The sequence below is a fragment of the Balaenoptera borealis genome, assembly GCF_965194805.1.
Source record: "Balaenoptera borealis genome assembly, chromosome: 14".
Classification (NCBI taxonomy): Eukaryota; Metazoa; Chordata; class Mammalia; order Artiodactyla; family Balaenopteridae; genus Balaenoptera; species Balaenoptera borealis.
The window spans coordinates 79,531,604-79,556,153 of NC_138875.1; the positions used below are offsets into that span (position 1 = coordinate 79,531,604).

The 24,550-nt window shown below is 47.9% G+C and overlaps 1 protein-coding gene and 1 long non-coding RNA gene across 4 annotated transcripts in view; both read left to right on the forward strand.

Moving 5' to 3' along the window:
• The window catches only part of RNFT2 (ring finger protein, transmembrane 2), a 62,684-nt gene that overhangs the window by 17,082 nt on the left and 21,052 nt on the right, over positions 1–24,550 (forward strand). The window lies entirely within an intron of this gene.
• Positions 19–20,079, forward strand: LOC309611395. The gene is made up of 2 exons (XR_014234507.1): positions 19–2,340; positions 4,184–20,079. It is a non-coding gene; the product is annotated as an uncharacterized lncRNA (long non-coding RNA).

The following is a 24,550-nucleotide window of genomic DNA, read 5'->3' on the forward strand; positions in this document are numbered from 1 at the left end:
TAGGCCCATCACGCCAATCATGCAGGGGTTTCAGGACGCCTTCTGGAGAAGGAAAGGTTGGACTTGGGCAGAGCTAATGTCAGTGCATCAAATGAACAGAGCCTGAGCTAGTGGATCCTGTCTCCCACCTCTCGTCATCCCTTGAAGCTGAGCATCATTCTTTATTGTCACCACCTTCTTGTTACGCCTCTGCTCTCCAAGTGCATTTCCTAAGTTTTGTTGTTCAAAGCTGACCTTGATGCAATTTTCATCTAAATTTCACCCAAGAAAGGGAAAAAAGCACATTGACATGCCCTGGGTCCTGCTTCTCCCGGGGAAGGATGGCTCGCAAAGGTTTTTGACTCTTTGTGGCTTCTGGGGCACGTTATACAGAGGGTACCGAGGCTCAGAAGAAAAGGACTCTGTGCCCATGAGTGATGCCTGCCATGGACACAGGAAGCAGACTGGTGGCAATGATTCTTTGGAGTGTACCTTAGGGAGAGGCCTGCAGGAGGTGTTGGGATGAAGAGGTCTTGGGGGATAATCATTGTAATTCAGAGGACTGAGCAATGTGAGGAAAAGACATCACAGTTATGTCAGAAAGCTCAGAATTTGTCCCAAGCGTTGGTTGGCAGAAGAGCAGATTGGAATTGACCATCTGTCTTGAGTGACAACTGATCAAATCACTGGCCAGGTGTATAGGAAAAACACACTCCTGTGTTTCTTCTGTACACACACACACTCAATACCTCTGACACCAGATGTGTGGGTTTTCCACACATCGTGTAATTCTCTGACACTGGCTGGGTATCCTTCAGTTTAACACAGTTCTGACACTATCCACCTCGAGATAGTGTCAGATCCCACAGGATAAGGGCTCAGTCCCGCAAGACTGCCCCTGTCACTTCAGATGCCAGTCACCAGCCCCAAGTTGTCACCTGTACTTCTGACCAACCGGCTACAAATCAGGGTTCCCATGAGCCCCTCCTTGGGTTCAGTGCCCCTTGGGTTCTAGATGCCCTGAACCTTTTCCTTCATAGCAGTTGTGGCACTTTGTTGAAGGCAGGAGACGTGAATCCAGGCATGCGAGGAAGCTGGCTCCGCACTGACTGCCTGGAATAATAATGGCTCGCAGTTATTGAGCACCGACTGTGTACCTGAGACTGTACTAAGAGCACTTCATGTATGAATTACCTTACATAGCCTCTTGCTATTCCTCTCAGGGAGGTACAGTTACTGTCATTGATGAGGAGGAGACGGAAGGTTGAGCAGGCAGACAGCTATTAAGTGGTAGAGTTGGGACTCCAGCCCAGGGCTTCAGCTTCGGGGCCCAAGCTGTACCTCAAAGTGGGTATGGGAGAAGGATAAGGAAAACAGACAGAGAATGGTTACTCATTGCCTAGTGCATTCTGGTTCTTGCTAGATTCCTTCCCATGTCTTGACTCATATAAGGCTCTCAACACCCCTCTGAGTGAGAGAGAGATTATTATCACCTCTTTCTAGATGAAAAGCTGAGTACAGTCATCCCTCAGTATCTGCGAGGGATTGGTTCCAAGATCTTCCTCGGATACCAAAATCCGTGGATGCTCAAGTCCCTTACATTTGGTCCTCCGTATCTGCGGTTCCGCATCCTCGGATTTTCTATGTGAGACTGGTTGAATCCACAGACGAGGAACCTACGGATACAGAGGGCCCACTGTATTCATTTCCTGTGGCTGCTATAATAAATAATCACATGCCTGGGCCTGAAAACAATAGAAATTTGTTCTCTCACAGTCCTGGAGGTCAGAAGTCCAAAATCAGTGTCACTGAAATGAAATCTAGGTGTCAGAGGTGTGGGGGCAGTGCTGGATGTTAGGGGAGGACCCTTCCTTGCGTCTTCCAGCGTCTGGTAGCTGGCAGCATTCCTTAGCTCATGGCAGCATCACTCCAGTCTCTGCCTCTGCGGTCACCTGGCCTCTGCTGTGTATGACGTCTCCTTCTATCTGTCTCATACAGATACATGTGACTGCATTTGGGCCCCACCCAGACAATCCAGGATACTCTCCCCGTGCCAAGAGCCTTAACTTAATTGTGTCTTCAAATACCCTTTTTCCAGATGAGGTCACATTCACAGCTTCCAGGGATTGGGACCTGGTATCTTTGGGTGGCCATTTTTTCACTTACCCTGTACTGTGGCTGAAAGAGGGGTGAGATATTTTGTCCAAAAAACACCCAGCTGGTCAGTTATAGAATCAGAATTCACATCTTCCAACTCCCAAGGCCATGGCCATGTCAGGAGATCATCTGCCCAGCACTGAATGGATGTCGGAATTCCTGGGCCATTCCTGACCCTGCCACTTTCCAGCCACGGGGCCTTGGGTGAGTCACTACATGTGCCTGAACATGTTTCTTCCTTTAGAAAATAGAGATGTTTACAAAACCCCGTTTGAGATGCTGCAAACATAAAAAGACTTTATGTATGTGGGTGAAATGAGGGGTGGGTTGTCATTGCCTGGAGAGGAAGCAGGTGAGGCTTTGCAGCCCACCTGCCTATCCAGCATCCTTACTCTTCCTCTCACTCTCTCCTGCCCCTCTTCCCTCTGTTCCCTGTGCTTCAGCCAGACACTTCTTCTTTCATTTCCTTCCATACACCAACTATTCCCAATCTGACATGCGGTAGATGTTCTAACCCCATTTTCCAGATAAGAAAACTGAGGCACTGAGACTGAGTAACTAACCCTTACAGCTTCCAGAGTCAGCTATGTGCTGCCCTTCTACCTCAAAGACCCTTTTCCTTTCTTGTGTCTTAACCAACTCCCGCTCCTCCTGCAGATCACAGCCTCTTAGAAACCTCCCCTGCCCCTTCAGGTGAGGTATGGTGCCCCTACTGGGGACTCTCACAGCACCCTGTACTTCCCCTCTTCCAGCACTCACCACCCTGACTATAATTGATTGTTTAATTGTCTGCCTGCTCTGCTCGACTGTAACCTCTGTGACAGCAGGAAATGAATGCATCTGGTTTCTTTGTTGATGCATCACCAGCATCTGATATGCACTCTGAAGCATTCATTGTATGTATGCATATATGTTTGGGTGGGTAGATGGATGGGTGAATGGATATATAGGTAGATGGATGAATTGGATGGCTAGATGGGAAAGTTGGTGGATATGTGGACAGATGGATAGCCCAGTGATTGTGTGGATAGTTGGATGGGTAGATGGATGGATGGATATTTAGATAGATGATGGATGGGTACTTGGATGGATGGATGGATGGATGGATGGATGGATGGATGGATATTTAGATGGGTAGATGGATATTCAGATGGATATTTAGAAGGATGGACAGACAGGTTGGTAGATGGATGGGTGAGTGGATGAGTTGATAGTCTAGACAACTACACTAACTCTCATCACCTCCTCTTGTAACCGCAGTGAGAGCGTAGACTCCATTGTCAGCTCAGCTCAAACCTCTCGTATATGGTAGGTGTCCAGACACGTCTGTCATGAAGACACCAAAATCTATAAGGCAAAGTAGTACTCACTTCCCTGTGCTAGAAAGGAACATGCAGCAAACCTTCAAAGAAATGCAGCAACCAGACCAATAGTAATAAATGCAAGTAAACATTGCTGAACAATTACCAGGAGTCAGGCAGTGTGTTAAGCACTGCCATTTGTTCAAGAAATAGTTGCTAAATGCCAGCGGTGTGCCAGGCACTGTTCTAGGCACAGGGATACATCAGTATCAAAGTACAAAGTAGACAAAAATCCACATACTCATGGAGTTTATAGTCTACTGAAGACATCGTCTTGTTTAATCTTAGCAATCCTGGGAGGTGGATACTGTTGATATCTCTCTGCACAGAGCAGAAACTGAGTTAAATAACCTGCCAGAGATTGCAAACCTCAGAGTAACAACGCTGATGGCGATAGGAACAGCTAATGTGGAGTCAGCCCTTCATGTGGGCCAGGCCCTGCTCTAACCCTTTTCCCTCTGACATCTGTCTCACAAGGCAAGTGCTGTTGTTTTGTGGGTTTTTTAAAAATTGAGGTAAAATTCACATAACATAAAATTAACCAGCAATCGTTTTATTTTATTTTATTTTATTTTTATAAATTAGAGAGAACTGACATTTATTTATTTGTTTGTTTATTTTGGCTTCAGTGGGTCTTCAAGAACTGACATTTATTTATTTATTTGTCTGTTTGTTTATTTATTTAGGCTGTGCTGGGTCTTCATTGTGGCCTGTGGGCTTCTCTAGTTGTGATGCACGGGCTTAGTTGCGGTATGTGGGATCTTAGTTCCCCGACCAGGGGTCGAACCCGGGCCTCCAGCATTGGGAGCGCGGAGTCTTCCACCGGACCACCAGGGAAGTCCCAGCAATCATTTTAAAGTATACAATTCGGGCTTCCCTGGTGGTGCAGTGGTTGAGAATCTGCCTGCCGATGCAGGGGACACGGGTTCGAGCCCTGGTCTGGGAAGATCCCACATGCCGCGGAGCAACTAGGCCCGTGAGCCACAACTACTGAGCCTGCGCGTCTGGAGCCTGTGCTCCGCAACAAGAGAGGCCGTGACAGTGAGAGGCCCGCGCACCGTGATGAAGAGTGGCCCGCACTTGCCACAACTAGAGAAAGCCCTCGCAGAGAAACGAAGTCCCAACACAGCCATAAATAAAATAAATAAATTAATTTAAAAAAAAATTAAAGTATACAATTCAGTGCCATTCAGTACATTTATGGTGCTGTGCAACCATCACCTCTATCTAGTCCTAAGAGATTTTCATCACCCCCAAAGGAAACCCTGTACCCATTCAGTCACTCCCCCTTCCCTCTGGCCACCACCAATCTGCTTTCCACCTCTATGGATTTACCTATTCTGGGCATTTCATATAAATGGAATCATACATTATGTGACCTTTTGTGTCTGGCTTATTTCACTTAGCATCATATTTTCAAGATTTATCCACATTGTAGCAGAAATCAGCACTTCATTCCATTTTAATGGCTGAATAATATTCCATTGTGTGGATAGACCACCCTTTGTTTATCCATTCATCCATTGATGGACATTTGGATTGCTTCCACTGTTTAGCTATTGGGAATAGCAGTGCTTTGAACATTTGTGTAGAAGTATCTGTTTGAACACAGTTTTTCTGGGTAAATACTTAGGAGTGGAATGGCTGGGTCATATGGTAATTCTATGTTTAACTTTTTGAGGAACCACCAAACTGTTTCCCACAGCAGCTACACCACTTTACACTCCCAGCAGTTGCTGGTTTTATCCCTGTTTTCCAGAGGAAAACACAAACGCAGTGAGAGGTTAAGAAGTAGCCCAAGGTCACACAGTGTATAAGTGGCTGAGTGGGGATTTGAACTCAGACAGTCTGATTCCAGAACCCCTGCTCTGGGAGGGAGTTACTAGACCACACTCCCTCCCATGGAAGTTCTCTGGATTTGCTCGGAAAATTCCTCAGAGTTGACTGAGGAGCGATGTCCCCATACACCATCTCTATAAAATTCCCCCAAGTTCAGGCAATGGCTACCTCACTTCCTTCCCCTTCGACGGGCACCTCTGGGGGCCAGGGGGCGGGGATGGGAGGTGGCACCCCGTCCCTGCACCTCCAAGGTGTGGGCGACAGTTATTAATGCCTCCCTGGCAACTGTCCAGCTCCCTTTTTCTGATTATTATTATTTTATTCGGCGAGATTAATGTGCCAGGTCAGAGCATAATCCAGCCTGTAAAAAGTGATGTGAATAGTCTCCTCAAGATAAATTGCAGGCTTGGAAAAGGTTCACAGCCTTTCCTTGCCTGTCTGAGTGCTCTCCCAAATCCTCATCAATCCTTGTCTGGGCAGAAGAAAAGGACGGGTCTTCATTTGCAGCTGATGGGGGGAGGGGGGAGAGGAGCACATCTGTCAGGGACCCCTAATGGCTCACAGCACAGATGCTCTTTCCTGCACCTCCACACCGTCCACTGAGAGGGTGGGTTGGTTTTTAATATTATAATTGTATTGGAAGGGCTTCTGGTATTTGGGTTTGCTTGATGGCCCCACGGTCCCTGATGTGTGAGGCTGGGTGAGCCACTGATTCCCACGTGCCTCCGGACACCAGAGGGTCTGTCCAGGATCTTCTCATACCTGGGCCTCCCAGGACAGCCATGCTCATTGGCCGGCCAAGAAGGAGGTGGGTTAACAATGACGTCCACCGATCTGTAACCTCGGCCCCAAACCATTACACTGTCCGGGTGTCTAGAGCAGCCACTTGTCATCATAAATCCAGATAACTTATACAGTTCATACATCTTGGCCCTGCCTGATCAGGCTCCTACCCACTTCTCCGACCTCATCACCCAGGACCTTGTCCTCTCCCTTGGCTCACCCTGGACCAGCCAGCACCTTCCTTCTCAGGCCCTTTGCACTTACCGCTCCCTCTGCCTGGGGAGGTTTTTCTCTATGTTCCCACGGCTGTCCCCTTCCCATCATTCAAGTGTCACTTCTTCTGAGACTCTGTCGCCTCCCTGACCACCCTGTTCAGAGTGGTGGTCCCCAGTTTGCATTACCCCATCACCATTTTATTTCCCTCCTCGCGTGTGCCAGTATCTGAAATGATTGGATTGTCTTGTGTTTATTTTCTGTCCCCACTATTCAAGTATAGACTCATGAGAACAAGGACCATTAGGTCTGTCGACACATGGATATTATGGGCTGAATGAAGAGCCTCGTGTTAATTTCCTGTTAAGGGGTGAAAACTAGGCCTGCTGCTACCCCACCACGTAGAGTTCTTCTCAGCCACATCCCCTTTCTCTCCTCAATCCAATGGACATTATTTGGGACTTATTTGCTTACAAAGGCAATGCTAGGCCCTGAGAATATAAAAACGAGTAAGACGCCCTCCTCACCTTCGTGTACTCCCTGATTCTCTGCAAGTGAAACTTTTGTTTTAAACTAACCCGAACCTAGTTAAGAAAGCAAATTTTCTTGTCCTGGAAAATTTTCTTGACACTCCAACTCCTAGTATTAATAGTAGTAATAATTTAAAACTTGACTTGTCCACATTGCTCCTTCCTTTTGTTAAAATGAAATCCTCTTGGCTTAAGATTCTAGAAATGCACTGTCCAGTATGACAGCCACAAGCCACAGGTGACTATTTACATTTAAATTAATTAAATTTAAAATTCAGTCTCTCAGTTGCACTGCTCGATAGCCAGTGTTGAGCAAAGCAGATGTAGTACATTCCAGTGGACAGCATTCTTCTAGAACATTCTTAGGGCAGGGTTCATTCAACCTCTCACTAGCATAGGTAGCAGGCAGCTGCCATTCTGCCCATTTTTCAGATGGAGAAATATAAAAGCAGGTACTTCTCTAAAAACTCTCAGTAGCGGGTGTGTCATGAGTAAACACTGCACAGCAGGAAGAAAACTGGCCTTGAGTCAGCAAAACTGGGTTCAAATCCTGGTTCTTGGACTTACTACCTATGTGACCTTGGACAGGTGACCTCACTCTTTGGAGCCCTCGGCTTCCTCATCTCTTAAATGGTTGTTTTTATCCCATTAAGGTTATCAGAAGGTAGAAGGCCGGGTATCCAGTTGCTGGGTGGATACTAGGACTAGCTGTATCAGAAACAAGGAAACGTTTAGCTGACCTGTTTCTCCAAAAAACACAGCATGTGACCAACTTCCTGTCTTTTCCCATAAGAACAGGAAGGAGGAAGCCCTTCCCATGTCTGAAATCATCTTAACTGACCCCTAGTGCAGCCTGCACAGCCAGCCCCTGGATGAGAGGTTTCCACAGGACGCAATTCCACGAGCTTTCAGCCCCCGTGGTTCGTCTCTTAAGTACAGGGGAAGGCAGACAAGAGCAAGAAAGGTGGTTTTCTTGGATGTGAGAGCCAAGAGGATTCATGAGGCTTTTTGTGCCATTAAAATCCCTCTCTTTTCTGGGCCCTGAACCCAGCACTTTTGCTCTCAAAGTGGTTTCCCATTGATTGAGTCATGTTCTCTCCTGGGGGTCAGTCATTCCTCTCTCTCTCCCCTCCCCTCCTGAGCAGACGCAGGTCTCCACCAGGGCAGGTCTGAGTTTGCTAGGTCTCAGCTGTGGTTCTCACAGTACGTCATTCTGTGTATAAAAGTGCAGAACTTCTGGAAGAGCCAGTTGTACTTGCTGCAGCTTCGCACACAGCAGGGCTAGAAGGGGTTAAAGCAGTGGTTCCCAACTAGGGGGACATTTTTGATTGTCATCATGGGATGGGGGGTGGTACTGGTATTTAGTGGGTAGAGACCAGTGATGCTGCTGAACATCCTACAGTGCACAGGACAGCCCCCTGAGACCCAGAATTATCCAGTCCCAGGTGTCAGTAGCGCCAAGGTTGAGAAACCCTGGATTAAATGTTCATTTTATGGGCTGAACTGTGTCCCCCGCAAAAATTCATATGTTGAAGGCCTAACCCCATAGTGCATCAGAATGCGGCTGTATTTGGAGAAAGAGTCTTTAAACAGGTAATTAAGTTAAAGTGAAGTCATTAGGGTGGGACCTAATCTAATATGACTGGTGTCCTTATAAAAAGAAAATTAGGACACAGTCACACCACACAGGGAAGACCACGTAAAGACACAGGGAGATGACAGTCATCTGTAAGCCAAGGAGAGAGGCGTGGAGCAGATATTTCCCTTACAGCTCCCAGAAGGGACTTACACCCTGTTCTCAGACTGCTAGTCTCCAGAACTATAAGAAAATTAATTTCTGTTGTATAAACCCCCCAGTCTGTGGTACTTTGTTATGGCAGCCCTAGCAAATTAATATACCTACAAACCAGTTTACCTACAGTACTGGGCCCTTTTGAGAGTGTTTTTTCACCTATTCATATGTCTCCCAAGTATTCCCCATTCCTCTCATTATTGAGGATACTTCATTTTTTTAATGCGTTATACAATCACAGGGTTCAGAAGTCAAAACACCAAAAATAATATATGGTGAAAAGTCTTCTTCCCTGTCCTGGCCCCAGACACCCATTTCCCCCCCTGGGAAATAATCATATCATCCTTGAATCTTTTCATAGCTACCATGGACATATACAAGCAGACCCATGTATATATTCTTCCTACTCATCTTTATATAATCAAACAGTAATATTCTATACACAGCTCCCGCCTTGCTTTTTTTTTTAACTTAACCATCTATGTTGGAGATTGTTGCAGACAAATACATATGTAAAACACAGCGTAACAGTAAAAAGCCAGACTGCCTGGGTTCAACTCCTGTTTGAGAAACCCTTTACCATTTAGCAGCTGTGTCACCCTGCAGGTTCCTTCACCTCTGCGGGCTTTCACTTCCTCGTCTATAAAATGAGATCACAATAGTACGGACCCGTGTTAGTTTTCAATTGCTGCCTATCAAATTACCACCAACTCAGTGGCTGAAAAACACACCCGTTTATTAGTTCACAGTTCTGTAGGTCAAAAGCCAGGTGGGCTTGCCCGTGTTCTCTGTGTAGGGTCACATAAGGTCAAAATCAAAGTGTCAGCTAGGCTGGGCTCCTGTTGGAGGTTCTTGAGGAGAACTGACTTTCAGGCTTATTCAGGTTGTTGGCAGAATTCAGTTCTGTGTGGTTGTAGGACTGAGATCCCCGTTTTCTTGCTGGCTGTTGGCCAGGGGTCACTGTCACCTCCCGGAAACCACATTCTGGTCTGTTCACGTGGCCTCCTCTATCTTCAAGCCTGAATGTGCTTCACATCTCCCTGACTTCCCCTTCTGCTTTTAAAGGGCTCATGTGATTACATTAGACCCATAAGATATTCACCCTCTTAGACCCTGATTAACCTCACTGAGCCTCAGAATCCCCATCTTTAAAATGGGAATATTAGGACTTACAACATTGTTGTGAGGATTAAGATAACACAAGTCAAATGATGACTGGTTAGTTATTCTTTTTTTTTTTTAAGTATAATTGATTTACAGTATTGTGTTAGTTTCAGGTGTACAGCAAAGTGATTTGGTTATACATATACATGTATATATCCATTTTTCATTCTTTTCCATTATAGTTTATTACAAGATATTGAATATAGTTCCCTGTGCTATGCAGTAAATCCTTGTTGTTTATTACTGTTATTCTAAAGAAAGTAGAGAGCATTTGCAGTTATCCACTTATAGTTCAAGGTGAGCAAGAAAGTCAGAATCTAACCAAAATCAGATGGAAGAAAATACCATTTACTAAACTGTGATTCTGGGGCCTTGGGGAGATGTTGATAGGCATTTTGTTAAAAGGTGTTCCATGGTCGAGGACTTTGGGAAATGCTTTAAACTTTATCTTCCACTTGCACACAGTAAAGGCTCTGAGAAGTCCTGCAGCCAAGAAAATTGTTTCACTTTGTTTTCCCTGACATTTTCTCAACTTATTAACCATGGAACCTTGTATTAAGGAGCACAATATGCTGCAGAACCTAGTTCAGAGATAGACTACAACTTATGGACCCAGTGCTTGTTTTTATAAATAAAGATTTATTGGAACATAGTCATGCTCATTCATGTATTGTCTGTGGCTGCTTTCATGCTACAATGGCAGGGTTGAGTAGTGGTGACAATCTCTGTGGCCCACAAAGCCTAATATATTTACCTTCTGGCCCTTTAAGAAAGATTTTGCTAACCCTGGTCAGGAGTTTGAATTCATTTGCATTCCTAATTCCTTCTAGTTTGGCCTTTGCAAGAAAGTTTTGTCTGAGTGGGGGACTCAGTATTCTGCAGCACACAGATACTTTGAGAAATAGAAGACCCCAAGGAGTGAAATGTGGCCAGGAGTCTGTGCTGGAAGCCATCAGAAGTGAATTTGGCCAACTTAACTCTTTGAAATCACGAGGCTAATTTTAGTTTTACCCCAAGGCATCAGATGTTCACAGTCAACCCTAGGATTTGTTCTTTGTTTGCTCTGCTTGACGTTTGTAGCCCAGGTGCCCACTAATCCCTAGAGCAGCGCTGAATCCAGAGATGGCAAACACCCTAGGAGCTACCATTTGCCAACCTGTGCTTGTGTCAGGAATCACTAAACAATCATGACCCTGCTTTACCCAGATTCAGCTTTCTCAGTGCAGCAATCCAGACAGCCTCTACCAATCAATGTCAGCACAAAAGATGAAGCCTAAGCCTTTACCTTCAGTTCTTCCTTGTTAAAGAAAGTGGAACATTCTGACCTCTGCAGAGCTCTGTGGCTTCTCAGCTGTTTGGATGAGGCCCACCAAGATTATTGAGGAGAATCTTCTTTACTTAAAGTCAGCTGATTGTAGATGTTTCTCAGACTTACAAAATACCTTCACAGCAACACCTAGATCAGTGTTTGATTGCATAACTAGATACCATAGCCTAAATTGAAACATAAAACTAACCATCACAATCCCCCATAAAACAAGATATAGGCTTTGGGAATGAGGCCAATGCTTTATTGTGTCAAGGAATTATCCATAAAGTCCAGTTTATTAAAATTTTGAAAGTAAAAAATGATTGTTGAATTTGATCAAAAATCATTTGATTTTTCTCCTTAGATCTGTTAATATGAAGAATGGCATTAGTAGATTTCCTATTAAGCCCTGTATTCTTAGAACAAACCCCACATGGTCATAATATATTATCTTTTTTATACGCTTCTGGATTCTGCATGCTACCATTTTACGTGGGGTTTTTGCATCAGCTGTCATTAGTGTTCCTCTCCCTTCATTGGTGAGCATTTCCAATTTCTGGAAATTGCTCCTGTCACTTTCACTTACATCTCATTGGCCACCACTCAGGCACAATCACTGCATGGGAGCTGGGGAGCATCTTCTTGCAGCTGGGTGCCAGTAGACTTAAGCAAAAATCAGGATTCTTATTTTGAAGGAGGAAGGGAAGAATGGACCTTGGGAGGCACCAGCACTCTCTGTCCCAGGATGATTATTCCTGGTTTGTAGATGAGGAACCCAAGACTCAGCAAGGTGTGTTCACTTACCCAGGGTCATACAGCAGGTCTGTGGGGGCAGAGCTATGGCTTATGGCTAGGTCTTCAGATGCCAAGGGAGATGCCCCCAGGGACCAACAGTAATAACATAATCAATATTCTATGATAATAAGATATAGCAGTAACAAATAACCAGTGTGCTTAGTGCTATTCTAAATGCTTCATAGACATGAACTAATTTAATCATCACAACAACCCTATGAGGTAGATATTTATTACTCCCAATTTGCAGATGTGGAAACGGAGGCACAGAGAGGGTAAGTGACTTGCCAAGGGCACATAGCTGATAAGTGGCAGGGCTAGGATTTGAACTCAGGCAGTCTAGTTCCAGAACCCCCACTCTTAACCGCTCCCCAGTCCTCTCCTCTCTGCCCATCTTTCCCCACCCCTGCCCTCCTGACTCACTTACCCCAGCACGGATGGCCGCAGCAGCCTTGCTTTGTGCAGCTGAGGGACAGCCAGAATCGCTCCCCACCGTCCAGGTGCCAGAGTCCCCCCTCTCCCAGCCCCTCTGGTCCATAATCTCCTCCCTTAGCCAGCCTGACCCCCCTTCTGTCTCAGAGGCCTGCGTATCATTTTTTGTTCTTGTCTTGTTTGTTTCCCTTCCCTCCGTTCCCTGGGAGACTCTCAAGGGCTACATTCTGCCTCCAAGGGACACAGTAGGGACAGGGCCCAAGCGGGCATCCAGGATTTCCTGCACCCCAGCCTTCGCCCCTGAGAGGGAGGGGGGTCTTATGCGTTATTTATTTATCTGTCTAGCCCTGCTCGGCTCCACACCCCCCAAGCTGGTGCTCCCCACTGGGGAAGATGAAAAACGGCTTTCAGACAGTGGGGGACAAGGCTTGTCGCATGGCCCACGCCGTTTAATTTCCTTTAATTCATTTTCTATTGAACCAAATGATACTGTCTGTTTTTAATGGCAAACACTCAACATGGAGGAGGGGCGGCCAGGCCTCCTCCTGGGGAAATTAGGAACACAGCTGCTATTTAAACTCTCCTCCACCTGCCCCCTAGCACTGGGCCTTTGGAAATCACTTTCCAGGTTGAAAGATGATACCTTTCACCAGCTCAGATGGTCACTGTGTACGTAGGGAGCTGGTGCGGCTCCCCCAGCTGTAGTCAACCTGTCTTAGGGTGGCCGGCCCACCCCTAGGCCCACGCTTCTCTGGGAATAACTGGATACTTGGGAACAGGGCTGGGGCCGAGGCTGTTGGCGCCTCTACTGCCTGGCCCGCCACTGGAAATTTGGGGCAGGCACCTGGCCCAAGCAGGACCCATCCAGTGCCCTCTTCCAGGGAAAGAGGAACACAGAGGTTGAGTACATTCATTCATTCAACACTTGGGAGCAGCGTCATGCGTCAGTCTGTGTTTTAACCAGATCCCCAGGTAATTCGTGTGCGTGGGAAACTTGGAAAAACACCGGTCAAGAAGAGAGGTTTTTCCACTTTGGCTGTGAGGTGGCCTGGTGATCCCGCACTCCCTTGAAGCCTGAGAGAACCCAGAATCCTTCCAGAGTCCCTTTTGGTTTTGGTGGGTCAGAGTCAGTTTCAGTTCCTTGCAGGCAGAGAGAACTTAAACATATACACCAGTTCCCTTGGCAGAGGCTGGAGGGATTCAGAGGCTTTGGCCTGCTTGTGGCTTTGGCAGGGGCCAAACCACCATGATTAATGCCCAGTTTGGACATTCCAGAGGCCCCCCCCAATCCCTCAGAGGCTGGGCTATACTCCTGCCTTCTTGTTCACAGACTGTTAGACCCAGGAAGACCTTCTTATTCTGCACATGAGGAAACCAAGGCCCAAAAGTTTACTGCTTCCAGATCACATGATTTACCCTCTCATATATTCATTCTACAAATATTTATTAGACATCAACAGAGTGCCAGGCGCCCTACTAGGCACGGGAGCTACCCAGACCTGGCACTTTCAGCCTCAAAGCTCACAGTCTGATGGGGTGATGGGCAGGGAAGCAGAGCCCTCTTGGAAAACAGAGATGGTACCTAAACCAGCCCCCAGCAAAGTCTTTTTTGACAAGGTGACCTTGGAACTGAGTTTTAAAGGATGGGTAGTAGTTAGCCAGGCAAAACCAAACCAAAAGGGCAGGCCAGGGAGAGGAGACAGCCAGAGCCACAGTACCAAAGTGGAAAGCAGTTTGGCGTATGCATTTTTCCAGATAACTGTTGAATATCTCCTCCCTACCAGACTCTAAGCTCCAGGAGGGCAGGGGTGACGTCTGCCATGCTCGTGATTAGGCGACGTGTGGTAGGTGTGCAGTGACTCTCAAATGAACAGATGAGTGATGTAAATGGCTGGTGTGAATGTGCATTCAGGGCGAGCAGGGAGGCCCTGATGCCTGGCTCTCAGGCCCACCATGTACCTTTCTACACCACATTATGGCTGTGCAGTAGCAACCCCTACTCTGGGGTGCTGCGGGGATTAATTAGCCAGCTAAGTGGTGATTATTTTGCTCTTCTCAAGCTAAATGATTAGGGAAGCAGCCAGACTCCCTGAGGTGGCCTCGGAGGCGTCCCCTTCACCTCCTCCCTCCCTCCGGGTGGGGGCCTGGAGTTGCGCTGGGGGGCCGCCGCTCTGCTGGTTTTCTGGGGTTGGCTTCCACTGCTGTGGGTAGGGCTGCCCTGCTCTCACATCTCCTCCAGGTACCCCAGGGGCAAGAAAGGGGGTTAGAGCTGAGATTTGGTCCGAGGAGCCCACCACTTAAACTTCTCAACTTTCAGCTTGTCCAGAAATATTCCAGAGTCATTTGGAAAGACCTTGGGCTCTGGAGGGAGGTGGATCCCAGTTTGAACCCTAGTTCTGCCATTTCCATCAGTATCACCTCTGGCCAGTCACCTCCCTGCTCCGTGCCTGAGTTTCCCCATCTGTAAAAGAGATAATGCTGTTTCCCTCAAGATTTTAGGGGAGATTTGAGATAAGCTAAAAAATAAATTGAGACAACGCAGGTGGAGGTGCTTTCAGCAACTCCCGACACGTAGTAGGTGCTCAATACGTGTGTATATGTTTCTCTTTTTGTGCGTTCTCCCCCGTGGCACCCGCGGGTCAGGACTCTGCTGGAGCTTAGAGATTGGAGGTAAACACCAGGCCTACTGCTCAGCGGCTGAGAGCCCACTAAGGCTTGACGGACCCCTGCCTCTTCTCCTCGGGGCTTAGGAGTGCCAAGGTCAGACCTTGAATGGGCCAAAGAAGGAAAGAAATGTTATACTTCCTACCCTGGGTCTTGGAACAGCTTGGCTTTGAATCTGGCTTTGCCACTAGCTGTGTATCCTCAGGGCTTTGAGCTTGCACTGCCTCCTCTGTGTGTGGGGCTAATAGACGATATTACCCATGTCAAAGAGGAGCCCAGTGAGGAGAGAATGAGCTCATGGATTTAGAAGGCTTTAGCACAGAGTTTTCAGTGCCTGCAAAATCTTTGCTGTGAGGATAAGACCTGGTCCTGCCTTCAAGGGGCCGACAGAGAGGGGGAGGGAGATACACACAGAAGAACAAGGACAGGGCAGAGGGAGAGGAACCCGGATCACGGAGACTTATTCTCTGCCGTGTCCTTGTTCAAGGTCCCTGGCACGTTTCGCCCCTACATAAATACATGCTGAGTGATGGCAGCAGGGGCAGCGGGGTGGCTGAGGCGGGGAGGGGCGCGAGCTCTGTTCCTTGGTGAACTTGACCGGGCGGCTGCAGGCCTGTGGGGCTCGGTGTTACCCAGAGCAGACTTGTCCCCACGCTAGGTGAGGCGGAGGCTTCCCTGTAGCCAGCTTCTGTGTCCAGGGCTGTTCTCATTTTCAAGAGGGGGAACCATCATCATCCCCACGGTTTCAGCGCGCTCTCAGTAACCTAGAAGCCGACCCAGGAGTCCTTTTCAACACCTGCCTGTTCCTTGCCTCTCTCTCCAGCCTGACATCCCATCTGTCACCTGCCAGATGTTTTGAACTTCTCTTGGTCCTTCCCCCCACCCCCATCATTGCTCCTGTTCTCTCACCTCCAGGCCTTTGCAGTGGCTGTTCCCTCTGCTGGGAGAACTGTCTCCCTGCACCCAGGTGGGGCTGGACCACTCACCTTTGTGCTCCCACGTATTCATCGTGTGCCGTTGTGACTGCTGGCTTGTCTCCCCAACAAGACTGCAAGCTTCGTGAGACCAGAGACCAGGTCTCCCGTATGTTTCATTTTATCCCTAGCATGGTGTCTGGCATGTAGTAGGCTCTCAAAAACACAGACATTGAACTAAGTAATTAGTTAATGAGAACGCTGCAAAGGCAAACTGAGTGCGCAGTGAGTTGAGTGGGTCTCCTGGACTTGGAATCAAACAAGCAGGCTCCATCTCGGCTGCTCCACTTATTAGCCATGGGACCCTGGGTGAGTCAGTGGACGTCTCTGAGCCTCAGTTTCCTCATCTGTAAAATGAGGATGGTAATCGTACTGATGTGAAGAGTAAACAAGATTATGCCTATGAATGAAGCCGTCTAATCACTGCAGCTCAGTAATTTACTATTTATTATCACAATATACTATTTACTGAAAATACAAGGTAAGCAGAGGAAAGGGGGCCCTGGAAGGCGTGACACCACCCCTACCCCTGTTATTACCTAGGAATAAATGAGGATAAGAATTGTCATTGCAGAAGCCAATCACAGCACACGTACTACGTGCCAAGCACCATCCTAGTCTCTTTACATCCATCCATCCACCCATTCATTCATTGAACCAGTATTTTGTTGAGCACCTACTCTGTGCCAGGCCCTATACCAGGTCCTAGGTATATAGCAGTGAATAAACACAGTATCTGCTTTCAAGGGACTTACGTAAACAAAAGGCTGAAATAGATAAGCAGTATATCGGGTAGAGGAAAGTAAAACAAGGAGTGTCGTGGTGGCGGATGCTCTTTTAGATAGGGTAGCTAGGGAGGCCTCACTGGGAAGGTGACATTCGTGCAAAGACTTGAAAGAAGCAAGAGAATATGCCATGCAGCTATCTGGGGAAGGGTATTCTAGGCAAGGGAAATAGCATGTGCAAAAGCCCTGCGGTGGAAGAATGCTTAGCAAGTTCGAGGAGCAGCAGGTCGGCACGGGTGGAGCAGAGTGCAGGGCGGGGCCGGATTCATGGCTGTGCAACCTGTGCGGAGGGGCCCCGCGCTTGCTTTGATGATCTGCTGTCACCGTCTCGAAATTCTGAACTTTTTTTTAGACAAGAGGCCCTGCATTTTCATCTTCCACCGAGCATTGCAAATTAGGTAGCCAGTCCTGGTCATAGGAGATACAGTCAGAGAGGCGGTAGGGGACCACAGCACCAGACGCCACTCCCAGCCCCAAGCGTGATTCCTGGCCTCCTCCCATCCTGCCCTAGAGCCAGCCCTTCAGGGAGAGGCCTTAAACTAAGATTCTCTGACCATTTGGTCCTGACACTAGCCTCATGACAGTGGGAACTAATACAGGGTGTGTTCGTTTCCTCTTGCTACTGTAACAATGACCACAAACTCAGTGGCTTAACACAACACAATTTATTCTCTTACAGTTCTGGAGGTTAGAAGTCCGAACTCAGTCTCATGGGGCTAAAGTCAAAGTGTCAGTAGGGCTGGTTACGTCTGGAGGCTCTAGGGGAGAATCTGTTCCTTTGCCTCTTCCAGCTTCTGGAAGCTGCCTGTGATCCTTGGCTTGTGGCCCCTTCCTCTGTCTTCAAAGAACATCTCTCCAACCTCTGCTTCCTTCACTCTGACCCGCCATCCTCCCAGATAAGGACCTTTGTAATGGCATTGCCCCCACCCCACCCCTGATAATCCAAGATAACCTCCCCTTCTCAAAATCCTTAAAACTTAATCACATCTGCACATGCACAAAATTTCTTTTGCCATGCAAGGTAACATTCACAGGTTCTAGGGATTAGGATGTGGGCATATCGGGGGAGCCATTACTCAGCCTGTACCACCTCCTGCACTTTGCAGAAAACTGAGGCCCAGAGAGGTGCTGTAACTTGGCCAAAATCAACCTCCCAGGAAAGGGACAGACCTGCAGTTGGGGCCCATGTCTGTCTAGTTCCTGTCATGATCTCTAGACCACCAGGAAGGAGGCACCTTCTGCCCATCGTGGCCTCCCTCTCCTCATGCACCCAACCCCCCGTGCTTTAGGAGGTAGACAGGCTTGGGAAGTTGTGGCCCAGAGCATTTGTGCCTAAGATTGTAGCTGACATGGGGACAGATAAGCACATCCATCCACCTGGGACTGGGACAGAGGGAAGAGGCCGCCTTTCTGCAGCTAACAGGGTCCCAGGCCACTTCGGGCTTAATCATCAACACCTTATAATTAGGCCTCTCCTGGGTCCCAAGGAGCAGGGCCCTGTTTGTAAGGAAGCTCCTGATATGCATGTTGCTGGGACACGTGGCCTGGGCCCTTCCTGTTCATGGGGCGGAGGCTTTTAAATCAGGCGAACCACAGCCAATGAAGTTGGGCGCCTGACTGCTGCTGTTGAGGGGCAGATTTCTCCTCACAGCCTAGAGACTCCTATGCGGCCTCAGCCCAGCCCCAAGGGCTCTCTGTCACCTGGCCCCTGGGGCCACAGCACAGAGGCCAATCCCAGCCATTGGCATGGAAGCCAGAAGAGCAGAGAGAGGACCAATGTAGGAAATTGGAGGTCGGAGGGAGAAGGTAGCAGGTGTTCTCACCGGCTCTGGTCTTTAATAACAAGTCTCTAGGTATCAGAAGGTAGGATGTAGTGGTGGGTAAGAGCATCCATGATGACATCAGACAGACCTGGATTCAAATCCCACCTCTGCCACTTATTAGCTCTGTGACCTTAGGCAAAATGACGACCTTCTCTGACACCGAGCCTCAGTTTCTCCCAAGATTTGGTGGTTCAGGCTAGTGGGCAAACCCAGGTTCATTTGAGCATAAAGCTGGCGTTTATTTTGTACCTTCTAGGAAATTGGGGGTACTAATTTGCCCCCTGCCTTATGGGGTTGTTGTAGTCAGTTTAAAAAGCAAGCAAATGTTCTGCTTGTGGTTTTTTTTAAGATAACATGTGTAAGGTGTATACACACATACACACACACACAACTTCTTTTGTCTAGCTAATGAGAGACACACACATTTACTAAGTGGGAAACAAGCCTTTCCATGCAGTCTGAAAGGGTTTCACTCTTATTTGGGCTTTGAACACAGTTTCACACAGCTTTCAGTTAAACTTTGGAAAAAGTAGGTTTGCAGGTTTTTCAGACATTTCACTGGCTACTCCAAATCCTGGGTACAAGTTCCATACATTGAAAGAACAATCTGTACAAAACTTCGTTCATCTAGCTTGTAAGAAACATATACATTTTCTGTATGGGAAACAAGCTTCCTTCCTACTCTGTGAATGGCCTTCATCTTACTCACCTTTAGAACACAGAGATTCATGCAGCTTAAAGTACCTTAGATTCTAAGGCTTAGAAGAGCAGTATTACAGATCTCTTAAACAATATACTACATGCATCACACTTCAAATATCTCTTCCATTCTATGAAAGAACACGGTGCATAGTATTTCTTTCTTATAACAAGAAACAATGTGTTCTGTATGTCTGTAAACAATAAGTACTCATGTATCCAGCTTAAAAAGCAGAAAAGTAATTGTGGCTTAGAAACTCCCTGTGCCTACCCCCTGGGTTCCATCCATCTCCTTTCCTCCCTTTGTGCATAAGAAACCACAGAGTTTTGTGGTTCCCACTCCCTCATTTTCCTTGTGTCTGCTTTTCTGTAGTTTTTATGTCTCCTTCCTTGCTGAGCTATTAGTAAAGATCCGAGCAGGCATAAGCATGTATAACTTCCTCCCTCCCACACCTAATTTCCTACCAACTTCCTCCTCCTGCCCTCTCCTCTCTGTTACCAAGCAAGGACACTGCTGGTTGGGAAACCAGAACATCAAGCTTGTCAGTACCGTGAGTAAACTTAGAATTAATAGGCTGTGAGTGAGCACCAAAGGGACTTTGCTGTGAATAAAGCACATGTACAAAGAGGCTTGGACTTCCTAGAAAGTACAAAATAAGCCCAAGCTTTATGCTCAAATGAGCCTTGGTTTGAATATCAGCACTGCCCACCAGTCTGAGCTAACAATTCTTTGCACCCACTCTAAAAACATTTCTTGAGTGTCTGTTGTATGACAGGCACTACATAGGTGTGGGGATGCAGTGGTGGATGAAACAGACAGGGTCCCTGCTTTCATTGAGTTGGGGAAGTCACCACTAAACAAACACACAAACATAAAGCTACAAATTGTAATAGGCACTAAGAATAAAATAAACACAGAATTCATGGAGGACTCATTTAGGAAGATGGGAAGGCCTGTCTCTGTGGAAATGATATTGGAGCTGAAACTCGTACTTCCTTGCCATCTGACTTTAGTTAAAATAAATTCAGGGGAATTCCCTGGCGGTCCAGTGGTTAGGAGTTTGCGCTTGCACTGCAGGGGCCACAGGTTCGATCCCCGGCTGGGGAACTAAGATCCTGCAAGCAGTGCGGCACGGCCAAAAAATAATGGTAAAATAAATCTTCATTCAAAAAACAAATAAATTCAGTTTTCTCATCTGCAGAATGAAGCTGGAAATGACCCTCTCGCAGCTCTGCTCTTGGTAATGGCCGTGACTCAGTGCCTGGCGCAGCCACTCAGTAAACGTCATCCCCCTCCCTCCCTGTTGGCCTGGGCAGTGAATATTGCTGGAGATTGAATGCAGAGCTGTGTTAGTGAGCAGTAGGTGATGGAAAGCCTGCTGCTGACGAGGGAGTTGGGACGCCCTCTAAGAGGGTCTCACGGGCCCCTCTTTGACTTCCTTTGATGGCTGACCCCGGTGGGGAGGGAGAGAGGTGAGAGGGTATATTGTCCACTGTCAACAGGAAAGCTTCATCTTTTGCTGGGGAAGGGGGTGTAGAGTAATACAAAGACTGTGCTGTGGACTCAAACCCTGGCTCTGCCACAAGCCACTTCACCCCTCTGACTGAGCGTTCTGGTTCTCCTCACAAACTAGTCCATAAGGGACCTCTCCTGTGGGTTTGGCATGTGGAACAGTGACTTTTAATATAAAGTGCCCAGCACATCGTGGGCACCCAGCAAGCGTGGCCGTGATCACTGTTCCCACCAGAGCAAGGAGGAACTGGGGCAAAGGAGCGGAGGTTTGGGGTGCAGCGAGGGAGAAGAAAGGGAGAGCCACCCTTTCCTAGCTGGGTAACCTGGGGCAGGGCCTTTACCCCTCTGAGCCTCAGTTTCTTAGACTGTCAGACAGCTAAGAATAGAACTTCTTTCACTGGGCGGCTGTGAAATCATGCGTGCAAGTCGCCTCGCACTGCGCCTGACCTCAAGTCCTGGAGAGCTGGTGCGGTCACTCCCTGATAGACACGTGGCCTGAGGGGTGAAATATTCAAATAAAGTGGGCGGGGAAAGATGCAGCAAAAGAGTGGAGAGGGCAGCTTTGCCCTTCGCAAACAGCCACCTCCTTTGTCCCTGAAGGCTGAAGAGCCGGGGGCTGGGGTCTTGCTTGGTACTGATGCTAGGCGCCCAGAGGTCCCGGCCCGGAGCCGGTGCGCAGACCCCGGCGGCCCGGGTCGCGGGGCTGTGACCTCATCGGCCGGCGCCGTCCCGCGGGACCATGAGATCATGAGATGCTGGCGCTCGCCGAGGAGTCGATTTGTTGGTAGCGCGGGGACAGCCGGCCGCCCGTTGCGGTGATCTCATCCGGGCCTGGGGGAGGAGGAGGCAGGAGGCCCGGCCTGCCCGCGCCACCCGGAGGGGGACTGACGGCCGCCGCCGGTGACGTCACCTGCAGCGCCCGTTGCCGGGTAACGTGCGGCCGCCTGCCTCTGGCCCCGCCCCCCACCTGCCGCGCTCTCAGCCTGTACCCAACCTGGCTCACTCTTCTCTTTACTTTTTTACTTACTGAGGCATAAATTGCATATTGTAAAGTGATCTAATTATAAGTATACAAGCTCGATGAGTTTTTACATATGTATGTATCCATATGTAAAATATGTACATGTATATCCATATGTGTCAAGATATCACCAGCGCTCTCCAACAGAAATATAATACGAGCCACATAAGCAATTTACAATTTTCAAGTAGTCACATTAAGCAAGCAAAAAGGAACAAGTAACATTAATTCTAATAATATATTTTATTTATCCCAGAATGTCCAAACTATTATCATTTAAACATGTAATCAATATAAAAAATTTTAATGAGCTACTTTACCTTTTTGTTGTTTTTCTAAGACTTTGAAATTTCCTGTGTATTTCATACTTTCAGTACATCTCAGTGCAGATTTAACCACATTTAAAGCGCTCAATAGACATGTGACTATTACAATACTATCTGTACTGTATTGGGCAGCACAGATATAAAACATTTCCAGCACCCGAAAGGCTCCTTCGTTTACCCTCTGGTCAGTACCCCTGCCAAGGTGCCCATTATCCTGAATCTTATCCTCCCTCTTCAGTTCTCCACCCTCCCACACACCTTGTATCTTTTCTTTCTCTCTCCCCACATCTCACTTTAACTCCTGCTAGAGTCTCCCTTTCTTCGCTCCTCATAGCACTCAAAGCACGAAATGGCACAAGATAGGAAGTCAGACTGGATTTAAACCTGGCTCTACCCCTGTCTAGCACTTGGACAACCTCTTAGAGCCTCTGTTTTCTCACCCGTTAACTGGCCCTAGTTCTTCTCTTTTGCTGCTAGTTTCTTGTCTCTTTCCCCTTGTACTTATCTCATTAGCTCAGTCTCCCACGATTTATTCCTGCCTCCCGTGCCTATGTTGAGCTTTCTCATCTGAGAAATGGGACTGGGTCATAACTAACCCACCAGGGGAGCATTTGATGCACAATTCCTGGCCCATGGTAGGTGCTTAATAATGAGATTACTTTCTCCTCCTTGGCCCCCTCTTTGCCTGGTCTCTCACTCCTGGGTGCCCTTTTTCTTCTGTCCTCTAGCTCTGTCATTTCTCCCCTCTCTTCGTTTGCCCACATCTCCTAGTTCCTCTCCTGTATCCCTCACCTCCCCCACCCCCTGCATTTCTCTCTAGCCTTTCTTCTAATCCCAGTGCCCTCAACACCTCTTGCCCCCAGCACTCCTGGCCAGGTTGTTTTGAAGTCAGTTACTAAGCTCTTCCCCACCCGCCAAGCCTTCTCAAGTCTGAGAAGTCCTAGATGGGCCCGCCTGCTCCTCAGCGGGTCGATGTTGCGGCTGTTCTGTTCTGAAGGGCTCTTTCAGCCGCGGTCCCCCGTGCAGCCTGCAATCATAACAGACCTGCAGGCCGCCTTCCCAAGAAAACAAGTATTTGTTTTCAGCTCTTTGCGCGGGCCCAGCCCGCCCATTTCGGAAGCATGGCCCTGTCCCCTGTGGCGGCTGGGAGCTAACCAGCCGTCCAGGGCAAGAAAAGCAAATGAGGGAAAGCACCCGGGAGGCTGGACGCAGTTCCTGCTTATTTTCCCCACTTTAGAGGAGGGCTCTGCAATGAGGAGTCCCTTTGGCCCAGTGCTAGCCTTAACTCAGAGAAGCTCTCCGGCCTCCTTTTCCCGACACCCTTCTCTGTGGGGAACCGCCTCTCCCTCTCCCTGTGGTCCTGATGCAGCTGTCAGTCACGGCGCCCCACCCACCCCCTGCCCCATCTGACCAATCCATCCAAGGCTCGCTGTCCGGGTTGGCAAATGGGCCCCCTGGGAGAAACTAGGCCCCTCTCTCTCTGTTGGAGTTAAGCTGTGAGAGTGTTGGCTTGGGGCTACTAGTGGCCATCTTTCCTACCAGGTAGAGGTGTCCAGAACTTTCTATTAGCTGTGTCCCCTGGGGCTATCCTCTCCTTCTCACTTTCCTTATCTGTAAAATGGGAGCATTAATAGCACCTACCTCACAGTGTTGTGCAGAGAGTAGGTGCTTAGCACATAGTAAGAGCCAAATCATCGTCCTTTCTTCTACACTGCATGCCTTTCTCATGGTGCTCTGTGCTGAACCCAGCAGTCACTGGACAGCCCCTTTTCCTCTCTCCTAGCCTCATCTTTTTTATAAATCCTTCCTTATACACTGACCCTTGCTTCCTAGCACCTTTGGCATCAGGGTTCTCTATGAGCCACACCTGTGGAAAACCTAGCTATTTGAACTACAAGGTCATTTAGCCCTCCTGTTCATTTGTTCATTCATTCACTCAAAAAACATTTTTTGATCACCTACTCAGTGCCAAATCCTTTGTATTAGTTAGAATTGGGATAAGCCAATAACAGCAAAAATAATAATAATAGCTTAAACTTAAGAAGGGTTTATTTCTTCCCATGTAAAGTCCAAAGGTAAGCAGTCCAAACCTGGTAGTGTGACACCTTCCAGGTTACTACTTCACCAATCCTAGGGTGTGGGACTCCTCCTCATGGTCCAATATGGCAGCTAGAGCACTAGCCATCACATCTAAGTTCCAGATAGCAGGAAGGAGGACGGGGGGGAAGAATAAGGTGAAAGTTTCTCTGAAGTTGTCACATGACACTTCTACTATAGCTTAGTGCCACTGAAGTGCCACTAAAATGGCACCTGGTTGCAAGAGAAGCTGGGAGATGTAGTCTTTGTTTAAGATATCATCCAGCTAAAATATTGAGGACTCTAGTGCTAAGG